The sequence below is a fragment of the Canis lupus genome, chromosome 20 (genome assembly GCF_048164855.1).
Source record: "Canis lupus baileyi chromosome 20, mCanLup2.hap1, whole genome shotgun sequence".
Classification (NCBI taxonomy): domain Eukaryota; kingdom Metazoa; phylum Chordata; class Mammalia; order Carnivora; family Canidae; genus Canis; species Canis lupus.
Window position 1 is genome coordinate 1966977 of NC_132857.1, and position 17367 is coordinate 1984343.

General features: G+C 41.1%; 1 protein-coding gene and 1 long non-coding RNA gene across 9 annotated transcripts in view; one reads left to right on the forward strand and one right to left on the reverse strand.

The window, feature by feature from the left end:
* GAB1 (GRB2 associated binding protein 1) overlaps positions 1-17367 on the reverse strand; it is a 115404-nt gene that overhangs the window by 72383 nt on the left and 25654 nt on the right. The gene's annotated exons all lie outside the window — the stretch shown is intronic.
* LOC140611601 (uncharacterized) lies at positions 247-14311 on the forward strand. Its single transcript, XR_012012699.1, has 2 exons — positions 247-7312; positions 10700-14311. It is a non-coding gene; the product is annotated as an uncharacterized lncRNA (long non-coding RNA).

The following is a 17367-nucleotide window of genomic DNA, read 5'->3' on the forward strand; positions in this document are numbered from 1 at the left end:
CTGTAAACATAAACCACCATATATCCCGGATGCACATAAACTACGCTTCTGCGAACCGTATTATATTTTATATGCACAAGAACTCACTACTGCAAAGAGTTCAGTGGTTAAATCCCTTTGTAAAGTCAAAATCTCTTTATAATAATCATTTTCTACTTTCTAAGCCTGTGAATATTCAAAAGTAGGCATATTCTATTCTATAAACCTAATGAGGTATATAATAATCCAAATTATTTTATAGGGGTTTGGGATCTAGTTCTGCCTTAAAATTGAAGCTATGGACCATTATACATTTCCAGACACTTTCAAGCCTGTGGTTCAATAAATTGCTACGTTGTCTAGCACATCAGCATATAAATTAATTAGTGTCCACATCCTGGCTAAGAATTTCTTGAAATAAATAATAGGGTTCAAAAGCCCAATGATTAAAATAAAGTATCATGACACATGACTCACAAAAAGTACAGATATAAAGACTTCAGAATTTAATCTTATTTCATGGATAAGAAAATTAAGGCCCGAGAACTCAGTGTGCCTGGGTGCCGCAGTCGGCTGGGGATCTAACTCTTGATTTCAGCCTCAGGTCTTAGTCTCAGGGTCCTGGGATTGAGCCCCTCATGGGGCTCCCTGCTCAGGAGGGAGTCTGCTTCTCCCTCTGCCTACCTGTGTGCTCTCTCTCAAGTAAATATAAAAACCTTAAAAAAAAAAAAAAAAGAACAATTTAATTTTAAGTCTTAACAAAAATCAGTGGAATAAACAAAACTAGAACTCGGTGCGCTAATATCCTACTCAGTGGGTGCCGCAAGGCCCAGAATGAGCTCCCTCTACTGATATACAATACAGTACTGTAAGCTCTGAAAGAACAGGAACTGTGTCAGACTTCTTTTCTCTACAACGTCTACAAATAGCCTTCTTTAATAAATATCACTAATTCAGACTATGCCGGGAGAAGGAATCAGAGACTGTGTAGCAGGCTCCCTACTCCTTCCCTTCTGGTCTTTGTAGACTATTAGGCAGATCCAGGGATCCCAACACACAGCTGTGCAAAATCCATGCCAACCTTATAGAGAAAACAGAGGGATAGTGAGGCGCAGACGTAGAGTCTTCGGGATGTCCTATGAAATGTTTCAAACTGGAAGGCATGAGACACCTACAAATCAGTTAAGCCGTCCAGCTTAAGACTCCACTCTAAAAAGAGTAAGTTGGATTTCCTGATCTCTAAGACTTGTTCTAGTATAAAATGTTATTATTTTAATGTTTGGTCTTAAATTTATAACTCTGACCCAAAAAATAATACTTTCATAAGCCCCTTTCAATTTGCTTCTTTGGTGAGTTACTGTGACTCTCACAAGCATACAGTAGTCCCCCCACCCAGCTTCCCCAGTGAATGAGGCAGCAAATGGGAAAGCTTTGCTCTGTTGTGATGGCCACAGTCCCCTTGTTGCTTCCTGACCCCACTTCCACCAGAAAAGCTCCTCAGGTCTGGGAGATCAGGCCCAAGCATTTCTAGCCTTACACCTGGCCCCGGGGCCCCAGGCTGGGCCTATCACACCAGCCGCACTGTAGCAAGGCCGGGTCCTCCCGGACAGGTTGCCTCTGTCTGGTGTCCAGGGAGACCCCACGCAGAAGAGGGCCCCCGGTCAGAGCTGGTCAACTGCAGGGTCTGCTAGCAGCAAGGAGCTGCTCTGAGGCCAGAGGCACAGGTCAGACAGAGGCCAGGCCACGGGGAGGGCCGGCCTAGAGTGTGAGCCCTAGTGTGAAATTTGAGAAGGTGATTAAGTAAGAGATACACAGACAAGGAAAGGACAGGAGAGATCTGGAGACTAGAAAAATGTGTGAGAGAGGTTACTCTGGGAGTTTCATCTGTCTCAAAAAAGCAAATGTTATTGTCTTCGAAACGGGCCAAAATACTATGCATTTGTTGTGTCTGTGAGCTAAATGGGATCCTATTAATTACTGTTAGGCATAAAGAGTTTTGCTACCACTACACGTACGTCAAGAAAAAGAAAGATCAAGTCATAGGATTTTCATAATGAAAGAAAGAACTTACACTGAGTATCTGTAAAGAGCTTTGCAGATTACAGTTCACCATCACGAGCACTTTCTGCTCTGACCCTCACAACCACAACATTTGAAGAAACTGAGGCTCAAGGGGTCCATTTACATGTCCAAGATGCCCAAACTACACTAAGTGTCGCATCTTCAGGTCGCCCTGCAGCTCTCTACCATACCAAGTCTCCTTAAATTACTTTCCCTCAAACCCACCTTTTAATAGAAATAAAATTTATTTCTTGTTAAAAATTCTTAAATTTTATTTAATTTCTAGTATTGAAACAGGTTGCAATTTGAATAATATTAAACACTGTTTTGACAGGCAACACAACCTTGCCCCTTGTACTGCAAAGCATGTTAGCATATGATGGGTTAAATAAGCTCTGAGGCCTCATCTGGAAAATTTACCACCACATATACTATTGTTTCTATGGGAAGTTCTGTTCCAAGTTCCAATCAACTGACTTAAAAGAGATCTTTTGGAACACATGAACACAGTCTAAAAATAATCAGCACTGCAAACTTAAGGAATTTCTTGGATCTCATTTTTCTTTTTCATTTAAATATATGCATACATACACAGAGCTTGCTCTCACTGTGCAGCATGTACGGTATGAAAAGCTAAGCATTTCAGTATAACGGAAGAAATTTCATAAAACTCCCACATACTATGGTTGTGGATTACATAAAGAAGTGGGAAAGTCCCCTTCTGCCCCCGAACTGTGCCAAGACATCTGACATGTTCACATTTGCCAGGACTCTACAGTTATTCAAGTCTGCATCCACTCTTGACATAAATCAGCATACTATTGTAATGATCCAAAGTTCAGGAAGGACTTCTTGCCACAATAATGAACTTTTTGAGGTCCTCCGAACAATGTGTTTTGAGAAAAATGTCTCTCTGCAAAGGGATTTCAAGTACTAAAAGCAGAGTGGCAGGTTTTCAGTTATGAATTTTCAACAAATTACCAACATACATGGTTGAAAGTGTTTTCACTGAGAATCACACAAAATAGGTTTCAGAACATTAAAAAACAACAACAATAACAAAACGCTCCAGCTTATACAAAAAAGATAAATCAGAGCATGGCTGTGATCACAGTGTCTTTTGATGGCAATAGGGAACCAGATCATTAGGATAAATTTAATTGGCAAGTTCTCCTGATACTTCGATTTATTAAAAATGAACATACCTATGATTTTTCAGAAACATTCTTCTTGTTTAAGTTTGTGACTGTATTGTGCTTAAATGAAACCAAACCTACACTACAAGAAAGGACCAACGGATTCTAAACATGACTCTCCAACTAAAAGTTCTGACCAAAGTCTGCCAACTGGATGTTACCCTACCTCCAACAGCAGGTACTGTGTGGCCCTGGTGGCTCAGTATCCTGCCATTTTCTCTGTGTCCTCACTCAGGACAGTCCTTCCAGCAGAATGTTGAGACAGACTGACCAAGAATGACAGGGATCAAAACAAAAGGTGGCTTGCACGCATGAGAAACTCTGAATTGCCCAATTTCAGTCCCAAAGCGTCTCAGTCTGCCGATCCTCTATAATCTTCGATGAAGTACAACATAAACCTGTTTAGAGCTGTTTGTAATCAAAAGGTACAAAGTGTGAGAACCAAATTCTCTTGGTTATGGAGATGAGTCTTTTTTATTTTTTATTTTTTTTGGAGATGAGTCTTAAAATAACCACAAGCAGCTAATATTTACTTTGGAGTTCTTACCTTTATGTGAGAATTCTTAGCAAGATAGAAAATATCCTTATAAAATACAACTTAACCTACAGTAGAAATATCTCATCGGGTAGGCCATTATCATAACTAGATGTAAAAAGTCATTTTGAAAAAGCCAAATAATTATATACATTAAATACTCTTCTGTTTATTTTTAGATACGTGCACTTAAAATAGCCTAATATGAAGCACATACAGCTCCACAAGCCTATGCCAAAAACCTAGCCATATCCTAGTGAGTTTGCACTATTCTTTTTAATCTGAACAAATGTTCAATATACGTCTTTAATTCCTTTTTAGTGGTGCTACCCTTTCATTTTTCTGCAATATGAATCATTATTCCCTTATGTTTTTTCCAGAAGCTTATGTTTTCTTATTTCGAGTTGGTTAGAGGGAAATACTTCTCCTTCCAAAGATCTGTGAGGAGACACTTCTCTTTCCAAGGATGTGTGAACAAAAATAAGTCTACAGTCCAAAATCAATTATTACTTCAAATACTTATATATTTTTTTATATTCAATAATTCCCCTGGGTCATAAGGTTCTTTAGGGATAAAACAGTGGTATGTGTTGCAACGGGGGTGGGGTGAGGAGCACAGGGAGGAACAGCATGGGGGATGATTTCCAAGTTCCCTTCCAACTCCAAACTTCTATTATTTGCTGGTTTCTTTGGTCTGCATTTATTCAAGACAGGAACTTCTGTACAGTAATGGTTGTCAAGAAGTAGGTAGGTCTCTGTTTGCCTCCTGTTCATGTGGCAATGTCTAGAGACATTTTTGGTTGTCAGAGCTGGGGGTGGGGTATACTACTGGCATCCAGTGGGTAGAGACCAAGGATGCTGCTAACTCAGTGTCCTATGATGCACACGGAGCCAGCCGTACAACAGAATCATCCAGGCCAGCCTGTGAATAGTGCTGAGGTTGAGAAGTTCGGCTGGAGAGTAGCAACCCTGGGAAACTAAATGATGTGTCCTATTCAGAAAATTGGGAAAGCCATTTCCTAAAATATTTACTACCCTTCATACTCCTAGACATGCAGCTCAGACACTTCAATTCTTAAAAGGGAAGCAGAAAGCAGTAGGGCTAATTCACAGCCCTCCTTTCCCCCATACCTCCCTCTTTCTCTCAGCCACACCTACTGAATGGTCAGTGCTGGGAGGCAACATGAATAAGCTAGGGTGGGTCCCTGCCCTCCAGGAGCTACTATCAGAGGAGACAGCAGTCAGCATTTGGATGGAACAAGATGCAATGTGGCTTGCAAAAGCCCATGGGTTAAAATATTCTGCATTTATTTTTAATTTTACTTGATTTTCCAAAGATTTTATTTATTAATTTGAGAGAGAGAGAGAGATAGCAAGAGAGCACAAGCATGAAGGAGAGGGAGAAGCAGACTCCCTGCTGAGCAGGGAGCCTGATTTGGGGGGGGGGGGGGGGGCGCGGCTCCATCCCAGGTCCTGAGATCATGACCTGAGAGAAGACATGCTTAACCGACTGAGCCTCCCTGGCACCCCTATTTTTTATTTTGTTTTAAAGATTTTATTTATTTATTTTTGGGGGGAGGGGCAGAGGGAGAGAGGGAGACACAGAGAGAGAGAGAGAGAGAATCTCAAGCAGACTTCGCCCTGAGCATGGAACCCGATGAGTTCAATCCCACAACCCTGAGATCGTGATCTGAGCCAAAACCAAGAGTAGGATGCTTGACCAACTGAGCCACCCAGGTGCCCCTAAAAGATCCTGCATTTAAACAGCTAATATTACTAAAAATCCATCACTGTATAAAGTTTTTAATCAGATCCGTTCAGCAAGAAAAGTTCAGTTACATTGAGAAAATGAGTTTTCAATGTCACAACATAATGGAAGTTGCTCTTTAGCCATGAGTACCAGCCCTGTCCTTCTAAGGAAGTATGTCATCAAATGTCCCTTTAAGAAGATGAACAGATTCCAAGGATCATTGGGTTTTCTGGTCGTTGTAGGGAACGGTGAGTAAGAAAGGGCCAGAGGTCAGAGCAATGACACACAGTGGGAGCCATGTGCTTTCTAGGATGGCTCGGGGATGTACCCAAGGGAACCACACAGTTTCTCTTCCAAACCAGGACACTCCTGAGAGGGAGTTACACCAGAACACTGGTGTACGCCAGGGGAGTGTTCACCAGAGCATGACCGCTATGTCTGTTTGTGAAGAGACCCCAGGGGGACAGTGACGCCCACATGAGCCTGGTAACAGCTGCAGGTACTAAACACAAATTCAAATTCTACCCCTTTAGTCAACTAGAATTCAGTTATAGTTAAAAGGCAAGAAATTGGACACTTACTATAAAATCAACCCAGAACACAACAAATGCCAAATCTAGAAAACCCGAACATACTGTTTATGAATCTAAAGTGTAAGATTCCTATGATAGCGCGCACCAGACGGGATTTAGCCTTTTCTCTGCAGTATGTGAAAAGCAAGGAAAATTGTTAAACAGCTTCTGGTCTTTAAACTCAGCTAATACACTGATCTCCCAGTCAGCACAGGCACATCTCCAGTATCTGCAGTCAATTCAAACCCTGAGTTAAAAGTCACTTGACTTCACAGGTTTGGCAGGTTTAACCACAAGGTCCGCGGATACTGGTGCACAGAGCACGAGACAGCTTCCGTAACGGTCCCCTTTAAGGTCACACTGCCAGCAAGATGTATGTGCTCGTAAGCATCTGAGCACAGTCAGGATGCTATATATGTGATCCAGAAAGTCCTAGAAAACAGGACACCAAACTCCTTAGAAAATAAAAATATTCCCATGAAGAATAAGGTCAATACTGTCGTCTTTTTTTTCTAACCCACAAATACAGAGGCCTCTAAAAAAAAAAAAACCATACTCTAGTCTTACAGGAAGCTCACAAAAATTAAAAACCAAACCAAACACATGTACTAATGCTCTGGACACACACCTAAGAGTTCACTCCCTGCAGGCACTTCAGGGAGGCTAGAGAGGGCCCGGGAAGACCTCGGGTACAGCCAGCAGGAGCAGCAATCGGGGCACACAGCCATTCCCATTCCCTTTTAAAATCCCGGGGGAAATGACATAACCGTCACAGAAGTCAGAATGTAGAATAATCCAGCTGCTATTTTGCCTCAATGTTCTAGACTTTTTTTTTTTCAAGATGTTATTTATTTACTCATGAGACACAGAGACAGAGAGAGAGGCAGAGACCCAGACAGAGGGAGAAGCAGGCTCCATGCAGGGAGCCCCACGTGGGACTCGATCCCAGGACCCTGGGGTCACGCCCTGGGCTGAAGGCAGATGCTCACTACTGAGCCCCCCAGGGGCCCCTCAATGTTCTGGATCTGATCAAGGAAGAAACGTAAAACTGGAAACGGGAGCCCACCCTGAAAAGAGGGAACAAAGGCCACTTTTAAATTTTAGCTTCATCTCCTCTTCAAGAACCAAAGAATCACTACTGTCAAGTTCCCTATACATGAAAGTAAAGTTCCAGAAAAGAAGAAAAGGGTACATACGAAAATGAGGAAACCACACAGAGGTAAGCTTGGGATCAATTTGAACAAAATTCTAACTTAGATTTTCAAGGCGATAAACTGTAAGACTGGGTACGGGAGGGGTAGTAATAGCCTATTGTATTTCCAGTGTCATGTCCAATTATCCTAATATGTTTTTTGATAAGCCTGGTATCAGAGAGAAATACTGTAAACAAAATACATCTTCATTTCTCAAGAAGGTCTGGATAAAATAGAGAAGTGTGAGGCGGATGACATAATTAAGGGGGCCTCACAATTATTTGAAACACATCCTAAAAGAATACTAATTATTGATCTGTGATAATCTGAAGGAATGATCCAGTGTCACTGTTTTTCTTTAACTGAACAGTTATATTAATCATACGGATGAGGACATGACCTCGCCAGCGCTGGGCATTCTATTTACACAGCCAGAGAAGGAGTTAGGCTTTTGGGCAACCGCATTACACGGTTAACTCCGACTCAACCACAGTTTTCTCTTGTGAATGGTGGTTAGCAGTGGATAGTCTCAGCAGTTATCACCGCTGGACGTCACATTATATATTTGCCCAATGTCTGCCCCACCCATGAAAACAGAAGCTCCATGAATGCAAGTGTTTTGTCTTGTTCACAGCTGAATATCCAGCACCTAGAACGAGCCCAAACCCATAGCAGACATTTGATAAATATGTTGAATAAATGAATGACTGTTAAACAGCACAGAGTTAAAATGAGGATAGAAGATAAATGGCAAGAGGGTAGCCTTTTTCTGTGTACCTCCAAAAGAGAGAACTGGCAATCACGACAAGTCATAGGAAGGTGGGTTCCAATGCAAAACAATCCTTCCTAATAATTAGAGCTGTTTAACAACAGAACAGGCTGCTTCTTGAAGATTTAGTTCCTCATAACTGAAAAATATTAAAATAGATGCTGACATTTTCTACATGCCTGAACTAGGTAACCTTACCTATTTTTGAGACCCAATGACACAGAAATGAGTTCCATCGTATCAACAGGGAAGAGGGGGAATACCCCACCCAATCACTACAGGAATCTTTTAGGAGATCTGGGTGGGCAGTTGCCACCCACCCTCCAGCCCCACCCTCCATCTAGCTCCATCCTGCTCTGTGCCTGGAGGGCTGAACTATGAAGGACTGCAGCAACCTTGTTCTCTAGCTTTGGGTCAGGTTTGGCCAATGGGGATAATACAGACGGGCCTCAGGGCAGGGAACTGATTCTCTGGCTGCATCCTTGTGTTCTCAATGGACAGCCATGTCCCTTGACTGAAGACCTCAGTCTCTGCAAGGCAGCTATTTCTTTTTTTCTTTTAATCATTTTTTAAAAATATTTTTTAAATTTATTTATTTGATAGAGAGATCCAGAGAGCACAAGCAGAGGGAGCAGCAGAGAGGGAGAAGCAGGCTCCCTGCTGAACTGGAAGCCTGATATGAAGTGGGGCTCCATCCCAGGCTCCTGGGATCATGACCTGAGCCAAAGGCCGAGGCTTAACCGGCTGAGCCACCCAGGCGCCCTGACAGCTATTTCTCCATAATCCATCTTTCTTGGGGTTTGGTAATATTCTCTCCTCTTTCCTCTTCAAGTATAGGTACTAGCCCCTGCCCACCCCATTTACAGGCCCTTATATTCTCACTATACTCTATATTCTAGTAAGTAGTCTTTTGACCAAATGTTCCCCCAAATCATGGACTGTTGCCAACCTGCTTCCCACCAGGCCGCTGACCAATCACCACATGAGCCGGTCCTTATCCAGTGTCTGCGTGAATGCTTACAGGGACTGGTGGGAGCACACTGGGCTTCGGTTGAGTTCTCTTGCTCATTAATTTTAATGCTACTATAATGCTAACACTAGGCCTTTCACTTATTTGGAGCCAGTTTTTAAAAGCAGCCACGACAGTGGGAAGACATTCAGCCCGTACAGTTTACAGTTAGCCTGTGTCCCCGCACAACTGCTCAAGCAGCCTGAGTTCCTGTGCATTCTGAAATAGTAGTTTCCTGGTTTAGCAAGCATTTTGGCTTCACATCCAATCATCCCTTCAGAAACAGGAAGCAATGTCAGATTATCATGCAACAATATCAGATTTTGGACACCAAAGGCAGTTATCAGGAAATCATGTATATATTATGTTATTTCTCCAGATATGAATTTGTGAAAGAACAAACACTACCAAACTTCTCTTTTTCATCTTTTATTATTGAGGTCGACCTGACTGGAGCAATAGGATATTTTCACCTTGCATTGATTTTTACCTTGTAAAGAATGTACCTAGTGGGAAAATGCTATCTTTGCTCAGTGCCATGAATGAAAATGTTTAGTAATGGTCGGTCAGTAATTTTTTTATTAAAATTTTATTTATATATTTGAGAGAGAGGGAGAGAGCATGAGCAGAGGGAGGAGCAGAGGGAGAGGCAGAGGCAGACTCCCCGCTGCACAGAAGCCACCCACGTGGGGCTCCATCCCAGGACACTGATGCTTAACTGATTGAGCCACCCAGGCGCGCCCCCCGCCTCCCGTCCTCACACCCAGTGTTTCTTTATGAGTTCTAGAGGCACAGCAAACATTAAGCAAATAAAAGATCAGGTGGGAAAAGTACACATAAAGCCATCTGAATTTAGACAAAGGAAATAAAGACAACTTTGTAAGTTATTATCCAATAAAAAGGGACAAAAATCTGAGAGCTGCACAAAATATAAGGAAAAACCTCCACAGGAATTGACTGGCAAGAACAACTGCTTATGTATTATATAATTAAAATATCTTAATTGTATATAGTTACGGAAATTTGGCATATCTGTAGTAACTTAGAGGGATGGGAATAGAGAAGATAAAAATGAAAACCATAACAATTTTGTATTACAATTCCTACTATAATAAATTTTCAAACTATTTAAGTAATCTAAGTTTTAGATAATCACAAAATGATGGAGTAGCAGCATCTACTCCAAAACATCACAGTCCTGGGCAGCCCGGGTGGCTCAGCGGTTTAGCACCGCCTTCAGCCCAGGACCTAATCCTGGAGACCTGGGATGGAGTCCCACCCTCGGGCTCCCTGCAGGGACCCTGCTTCTCCCTCTGCCTGCATCTCTGCCTCTCTGTGTGTGTGTGTGTCTCTCATGAATAAATAAAATATATAAAAGATTAAAAAAAAATTTTAAAAACAGCACAGTCCTATTCTGGGGACAAATGTCATGGGAGAAAAAGCAACCAAGAGAACCCCAAAAGTCTGGTGCTTACCTCTTCCAATCCTGGGCCTCCTTTCTCTGACCTTTGACCACATAAACTAATTAGCGCTAGAATATCCGAAGTTATTTGCCATGCTGACAGGAACCCCTTTTACTCTTTTTTATCCTTCAAAGACAGAACCTACCAGTAACATCTTTCTTCCTTTTCAAAGCCCTGCAGATGTGGCTGGAAACGCCCAGAACCAAGGTCCTTGCTGCACCGGAGAAGAGCACTTGTGAACTGCCCCACTGTCAGAACTTAAAGACCTTCATCTGAATTTACAATTCTACCTCTGACTTAAGGCTGGTCCAAACAGGGCTTCAAAAAGGATGTACCTTTAGTCCTTACACTTAGAGAACGAATTACAGTCTGTTTCATTAGTCTTCAGTGGTAACCAGAACTTACTTCTTTGGAAGGGAAAAGAAAAAGGCAAACACTGACTGACATATCTGAAGATGACACTTCCAAAATGACAGTGAAAAGCAGCTGCTCCTGGAAAGAGGTTCTCCAAACCATTTCCTCATTTGACCAACATACACTCTCACTTTTAAGCTTGGGGCTTCGAGATATATTCATAAGAAAACACAGAATTTCCTTTCTAGAGACACTGAAAATTTACCCAGTCCTGTTACCAGATACTGGGTCCAATTCAACAAACATTTACTGAGTTCCAAATATATACCAGACACTAAGTCACTGCACTAATGAGAAGACGGGTTGTTCCAAAAACATAGTTATCTTCTTTAATTTCTGAGATAAATTTTGGCATCCCAACTAGAAATAATAACTACCAATGACAGCCTTATTTTATGATACCGAGTAATCTTCAGTGACCTCATTCATTACTTTAAAAACCATGTATTGATTTTTGGCTATTTGCAGGGTTATTTCTGATAGCAACAGAAATGTCCCCGGTCTCATGCATTAAAATATGAAATGAGAGACAAGCATATAAACAACCAAAGTGCACGTTGAAACTATGGCAAAGATGAAGAACTGTGAGAATCTAAAGGAAGATTACTTATTACTCAAGCAATCAAGGGAAAAAAATTCAGAAAGGAAACAGCATTTGAGATAATCCTTAAAACAAAAAAATTATACAATGAAAACCCAGCCATGAAATATGTGGAATGTGGATAGAGGTAAGAGAAAGAAGTCTGGGAAAATTACAGAGGGCTTTGAGGATTGTCAAATTTTCAATTCAAAAATAAGTTTAATCCATTTTGGATAAACAAATTCATATATCCATATAAATAACAAGGAATGAAGTTGTTGTATATGCCACAACATGGATCAACTTTAAAAACATTATACCCTGGGCAGCCCAGGTGGCTCAGCGGTTTAGCACCGCCTTCAGCCCAGGGCATGATCCTGGAGTCCCGGGATCGAGTCCTGTGTCGGGCTCCCTGTGTGGAGCCTGCTTCTCCCTCTGCCTGTGTCTCTGCCTCTCTCTCTCTCTGTGTGTCTCATGAATAAATAAATAAAAACTTAAAAAAAAAAAAAGACCCAAAGACTTTAGAAAGCTCACAATTTCCTCTTCTGAGTCATATTTACCATAAATTTCTGATTGTGTGCTTTGCTATACACAGTGAACTTAGAAAAAACTCAAGTATAAGCAAAACTTGACTCATAACAAATAAAAATCTACCTTAAGCAAAAGTTCATTTTAAGAGTAAAAGCAAATGAAGGGCACCTGGGATGCCCACTGGTTGAGTGTCTCCCTTTGACTCAGGTAATGATCCTGGGGTCCTGGGATCAAATTCTGCACTGGGCTCCCAAAAGGGAACCTGCTTCTCCCTCTGCCTGTGCCTCTGCCTCTCTCAGTGTCTCTCATGAATAAATAAGTAAAATCTTTTTTTTTTTTAAAAAAAAAAGCAAAAGTAAAAGAGAAGAAAAAGAAAAAAGGTAAAAGCATATGAAAGTGAAAAACAGAACTGCATATAAAACGATAAAAAGCTTACCAATTTTGCACCATGTGCACATATTTAAGGCACAAATAGGAGGAAAATGCCTCATGATGTGCAGACCTGTGGACTGTTGAGATGACCCTACCTTCTAAATCTGAATATTTACCTTGTCATAAATGAACCCATTACTTATTGCTTATCTATTATTTGCCAGTCATCAAGAAAGGCATTATTTCTCTCATTTTAAATTTGATTCATTACTTTGCAATGTGACTTTTCCTAAAATGGAAACCTTAACTACAAACAATCTTCCAATGAACTTGTGGAAGTACCTCTATTTCAATTTCTATAATGGTGAAACAATAATAAACACTGACTAAACTGTGTTAATATGCAACCAGTTTATTTTAATAATTTGAGATTCTTGCTATCTAGATAATGATCTCTTTTTGTCAAGAGAAGCACAGTGATGTATACCTGCATGGAGTTACCATTCTCTATTAAATAAGATAGCAAAGAATACACAAAGGACACATAAGCAAAATACTGAATAATGTGTGAATTGTTCTTTCTCTAAAACTAAACTACTCCTCAAATGTGGGTTTTCAATCTCCCATAATTATGGGTACCAGATTCTAGGTAGAGGTTGATTTTTACATTAAGAGAAACTGCTGGGGCACCTGGGTGGCTCACTTGGTTGAGCTCTGACTCTTGGTTTCGACTCTTGGTTTCAGCTCAGGTCATGATCTCTGGGTCCTGAGTTCAAGCCCCGCCTAGAGCTCCAAGCTTCTGCTCCTGGGGAATCTGCTTCTCTGACTCTCTCTCTCTCTCCCTCTCTGCCTCTCCCTCCCCATGTGTGATTGATCTCCCTCTTTCTCTCTTTCTAAAATAAATGAATAAACCTTTAAAAAAAAAGTGTTAAAGCGAGAAATAGGAAACCAATAAGGCAATAAAACATGTAGTTTATTAGTAGTTATTACAGAGAAGAAAAATAACACTCAATGTATTTGGAAATTTAACTCTAAACACTGATTCAGTGATTACCCTGATCACTACCTGGAGTTCTAGCAGCTAGATAGAGTACCTGTTTTTCTCCAGGTGCTAGGAGGAGTCATTTATTCACTTGCCAGAGATGGTTAATATATTACTTGAATTACAGACTTTTATTAAAAACCAGAGATCCTCTAATAAGGAAGTCTGTGGTTCAAACATATTTGAAATTAACTACCAGGTAACTTTTCAAGTCTCAGTGCAGAATAAGACCATTTACACAGAACCCAAGTCACGACTCAGCTCAAGAAAGGCTTATTTTTTATGCCACGGGGTTCTAAGTATATTTTATAAATAGCTATAGAATTTCTCATATAAACATTCAGATTTCCCACATTACAACTCCCAGAAACTAGGTTTTGTTCATCAAGTATTTATTAAGACACACGGGTAAATGATTTGGGGAAAGAAGCATACCTCCCTAAAATATTTTTACTTAACTGAAAAAAATATTGTGTTATATGCACATATAACATATATTGCACATATGAATATGTGCAATAGTGGCAGTGGGGAATTAACATATACTTGCTATAAACTGTTTAAAAATTACAGGAAAGCATTTAGAAAAAAACAAAAATATTTGCTAATCCCAACACCTAAATATATATTATCCTTGTGGAATTCTTACACTTTCAGAGTAAAGCCCCGATCACTCAATATATTTTTATGTCAAGCTCATGATGTGTCTGGCTTCATTTTTTATGGTAAAAGCTAGAATAAAAATAAATTTTTTTTCCAGGATTTCCCATTCTTAATAATAAAAAGTTTTACAATTACTTAAAAGTTATAAAGGTGAGACTGCTGCTATTTTTTTTTAATTTTTTATTTATTTATGATAGTCACAGAGAGAGAGAGGCAGAGACATAGGCAGAGGGAGAAGCAGGCTCCATGCACTGGGAGCCCAACATGGGATTCGATCCCGGGTCTCCAGGATCGCGCCCTGGGTCAAAGGCAGGCAACAAACCTCTGCGCCACCCAGGGATCCCGAGACTGCTGCTATTAATTGCTACTCATATCTCAATGCTTTCTCTAGTGTTATCTAAAAATACATTTTATAATAGAACCACGGATGTCAAGGAAAATGAGCCAATGAATACAGCAATTCAAAACCAAAGAGTTACTGAATTTCAGAGCTGGAAGTGACCTTGTGGGATATATATGAATCCAATTACTATTAAAATGGAAACCTGACTGTGACCTTACCAGGATAGAGTCCCTATTTTATTCACGTGTGAATCCTCTGTACAAAGCCCAGTATATGCCAGTCACTCTATAAATACATTGGAAACAAACTACCATGTTGGATGAATTAAATTCATTTTAATGTAATAGTTTGTAATCTCAGAAGGAAAGACTTCTGTCTCTGGTCCTTCTACAAAGAAATGACTTACTGTTCATTTATATATTCGTAATGAATAAAGAGCCTGAATGGGAGATCATGCAATGGCAGTCCCCAACTCAAGGAAAGGTTGTAATACAAAAAAGTTTGTATGTAAGTAGATTCGCTTGAAGTCATAAAGCATTTTCCCATAGAAACAATGTTGTACATAAGGGTTCACTTCTCTGGCCAGCCCACAAAAGCCTCCTTAAGTATAAAGTTCCAACAGACTAATCACTATACAGAAAAATGCACCATAGGAAAATGTGTCCAGCACCCCACCGGGAGAGCCATCCTCTTGCTGCTGCCCAGGAGGCAGGTTCCCTGCAGGGCTAGAGAACTGGGGGGAAGAGTAAGAAATCAGAATGATGGGGATCCCTGGGTGGCTCAGCGGTTTAGTGCCTGCCTTTGGCCCAGGGCGCGATCCTGGAAACCAGGGATCGAGTCCCACGTCGGGCTCCCAGCATGGAGCCTGCTTCTCCCTCCTCCTGTGTCTCTGCCTCTCTCTCTCTTTCTCTATCATAAATAAATAAATAAATCTTAAAAAAAAAAAAAAAGGAAAGAAAGAAATCAGAATGATGCCGACGGACGTGATGCTTCACTCCCTGACCTCCTCTCACTCACTCATCGAGCAAGCACATGAGTGTCTTCTAGACAGCAGGCCCTGTGCTGGCAGTGGGGGGCACAGCAGACACCAAAACTGACATGGTTTTTCTACCTCGGGAGCTTCTATTCTAACAGAAAAGATAGATATTGGAGGGTTAGAACGAGAATAGGGACCCGGGGAGTGGGGAGGGTTGATGAGAAAAGGAAGAGATTACTAAAAATATGAGGTACCATGTCCCTCTCCTTCATCTGCATTCATTTCATCACTGGGGTGAGAGGAAATGAGGGACAGAAACAAGTAACTAAAAAGCAGCTGCAGGAAGAACTTTTATTTTCATCTCCCTGCTCCCACTCCTCCTTACAGATCCCAGGGCCAGCCAGAGCAGGGCAGAGAGGACTGGCGTTGACAAGGGAGGGGGAGTGAACCGGCGAGCACCGGGGCTGCAGCAGTAACCAGAACAGGCTGCCAGCAGGGAAATCCTATCACTCCAGAATAAAGGAGAGATTGTGTTCTGATCACAACAGACAAGATAAGGCTGCATTTCAGTCAGGAGAAGGCCATCCTGCTCAGGGCCCATGCTCTGGACACACAACCTTACAGACATTAAAATCCACTCCAACTGCTTCTCCAATTTTCCCCATGATTTTCTGTAACCCATTTAGGAATACTTTTATTTTTATTCCTATGCCTGTGTACTCTGAAGAGGTTCTCTAGCGGGAGAAGAATTAAATAAACTATGAGTAACTACATTTTAATCACTCATCCTTCATCCTTTCTGAAGTTTAATTAGAAGGATGTTTTAAGGTGACATGAATGATGCTCCTTTGATTTGCAAAAAGACAAACAAATAGCATAAGTGGTTGGAAGATTTCACAAGGCTGAGTGAGTAGGAAGGAAAGTGGACCATTAGCTTCTATGTGGGCAGACATAAAATAACAGACTGATAGGGAGTCAATCTAAGACATTCTTGAGGGACAGTGGCCTCTAAATAAAACAAATGTGACTCCAGAACAGGATGTAGGGAAATCTCAGTCCATCTGGACTGTTCACTATACAGGTGTGGCCCCAACAACTACCAAAACATTATTTAAAAAGGAATTAAAAGTTTAAACACAAAACTGTACATGTCCATGGAGTATGAGAAACTAAAATCCTGTGTGGTGTTTCCATCATTACACTTCATGGTTGATTAACAGAGATGGGTAAGATTCAGAGAATACTATTTCAAATTACAAAAGGCAGCCACGACTTCCTGCTTGGCCAGTTCACCTCAATGGCTATTTTCCCCCACCTCATCCTATTTTGATTCTTGAAGCACCTGACTCCCAACCACACCCTCCTTCTGAAACCATGATCTCTGGCTCCCTGAACAAGTCTCCTTTCTGAACCTCCTCCTACCAAGTAAAACTCACCGTGTGTTTTGCTGGTTCCTCTCCTTCTGGTCCATTTATCAAACTAGTATTCTGCAAGCTCTCAGCATCCCTTCTCTCACCCAAACGAACCTTTCCAGGATGACCATATGGGTGCCCAGCTCTAGCCCCAGTCACTCTCCTGAGCCTAGGAGACTCATGATAAATGGCAAGTGCTGGACTAAGGGAAACAATGCAGAAGCACTCATAAAAATTTCTGGTTTAAATGAGGGAGGCCATATGGGCTCTTCCACAAAATTTCTATGAATGGGGAAGCTGATACAAGAGAAAGCACAGGGGTTCTGGCACAGACACAAATGAGTCTGAATTTCAGCACCGACATCTACTAGCTATGTCATTTGGGGAAGGTACTTTGGAACCCTAGTTTCTTTACCTGTAAAAATGGGGGCAATAACATCTACTTTTCAAGGCTGTTGTTGTATGGATTAGAGATAAAAATTTAAAAACAAAAACACCACCAAGTAC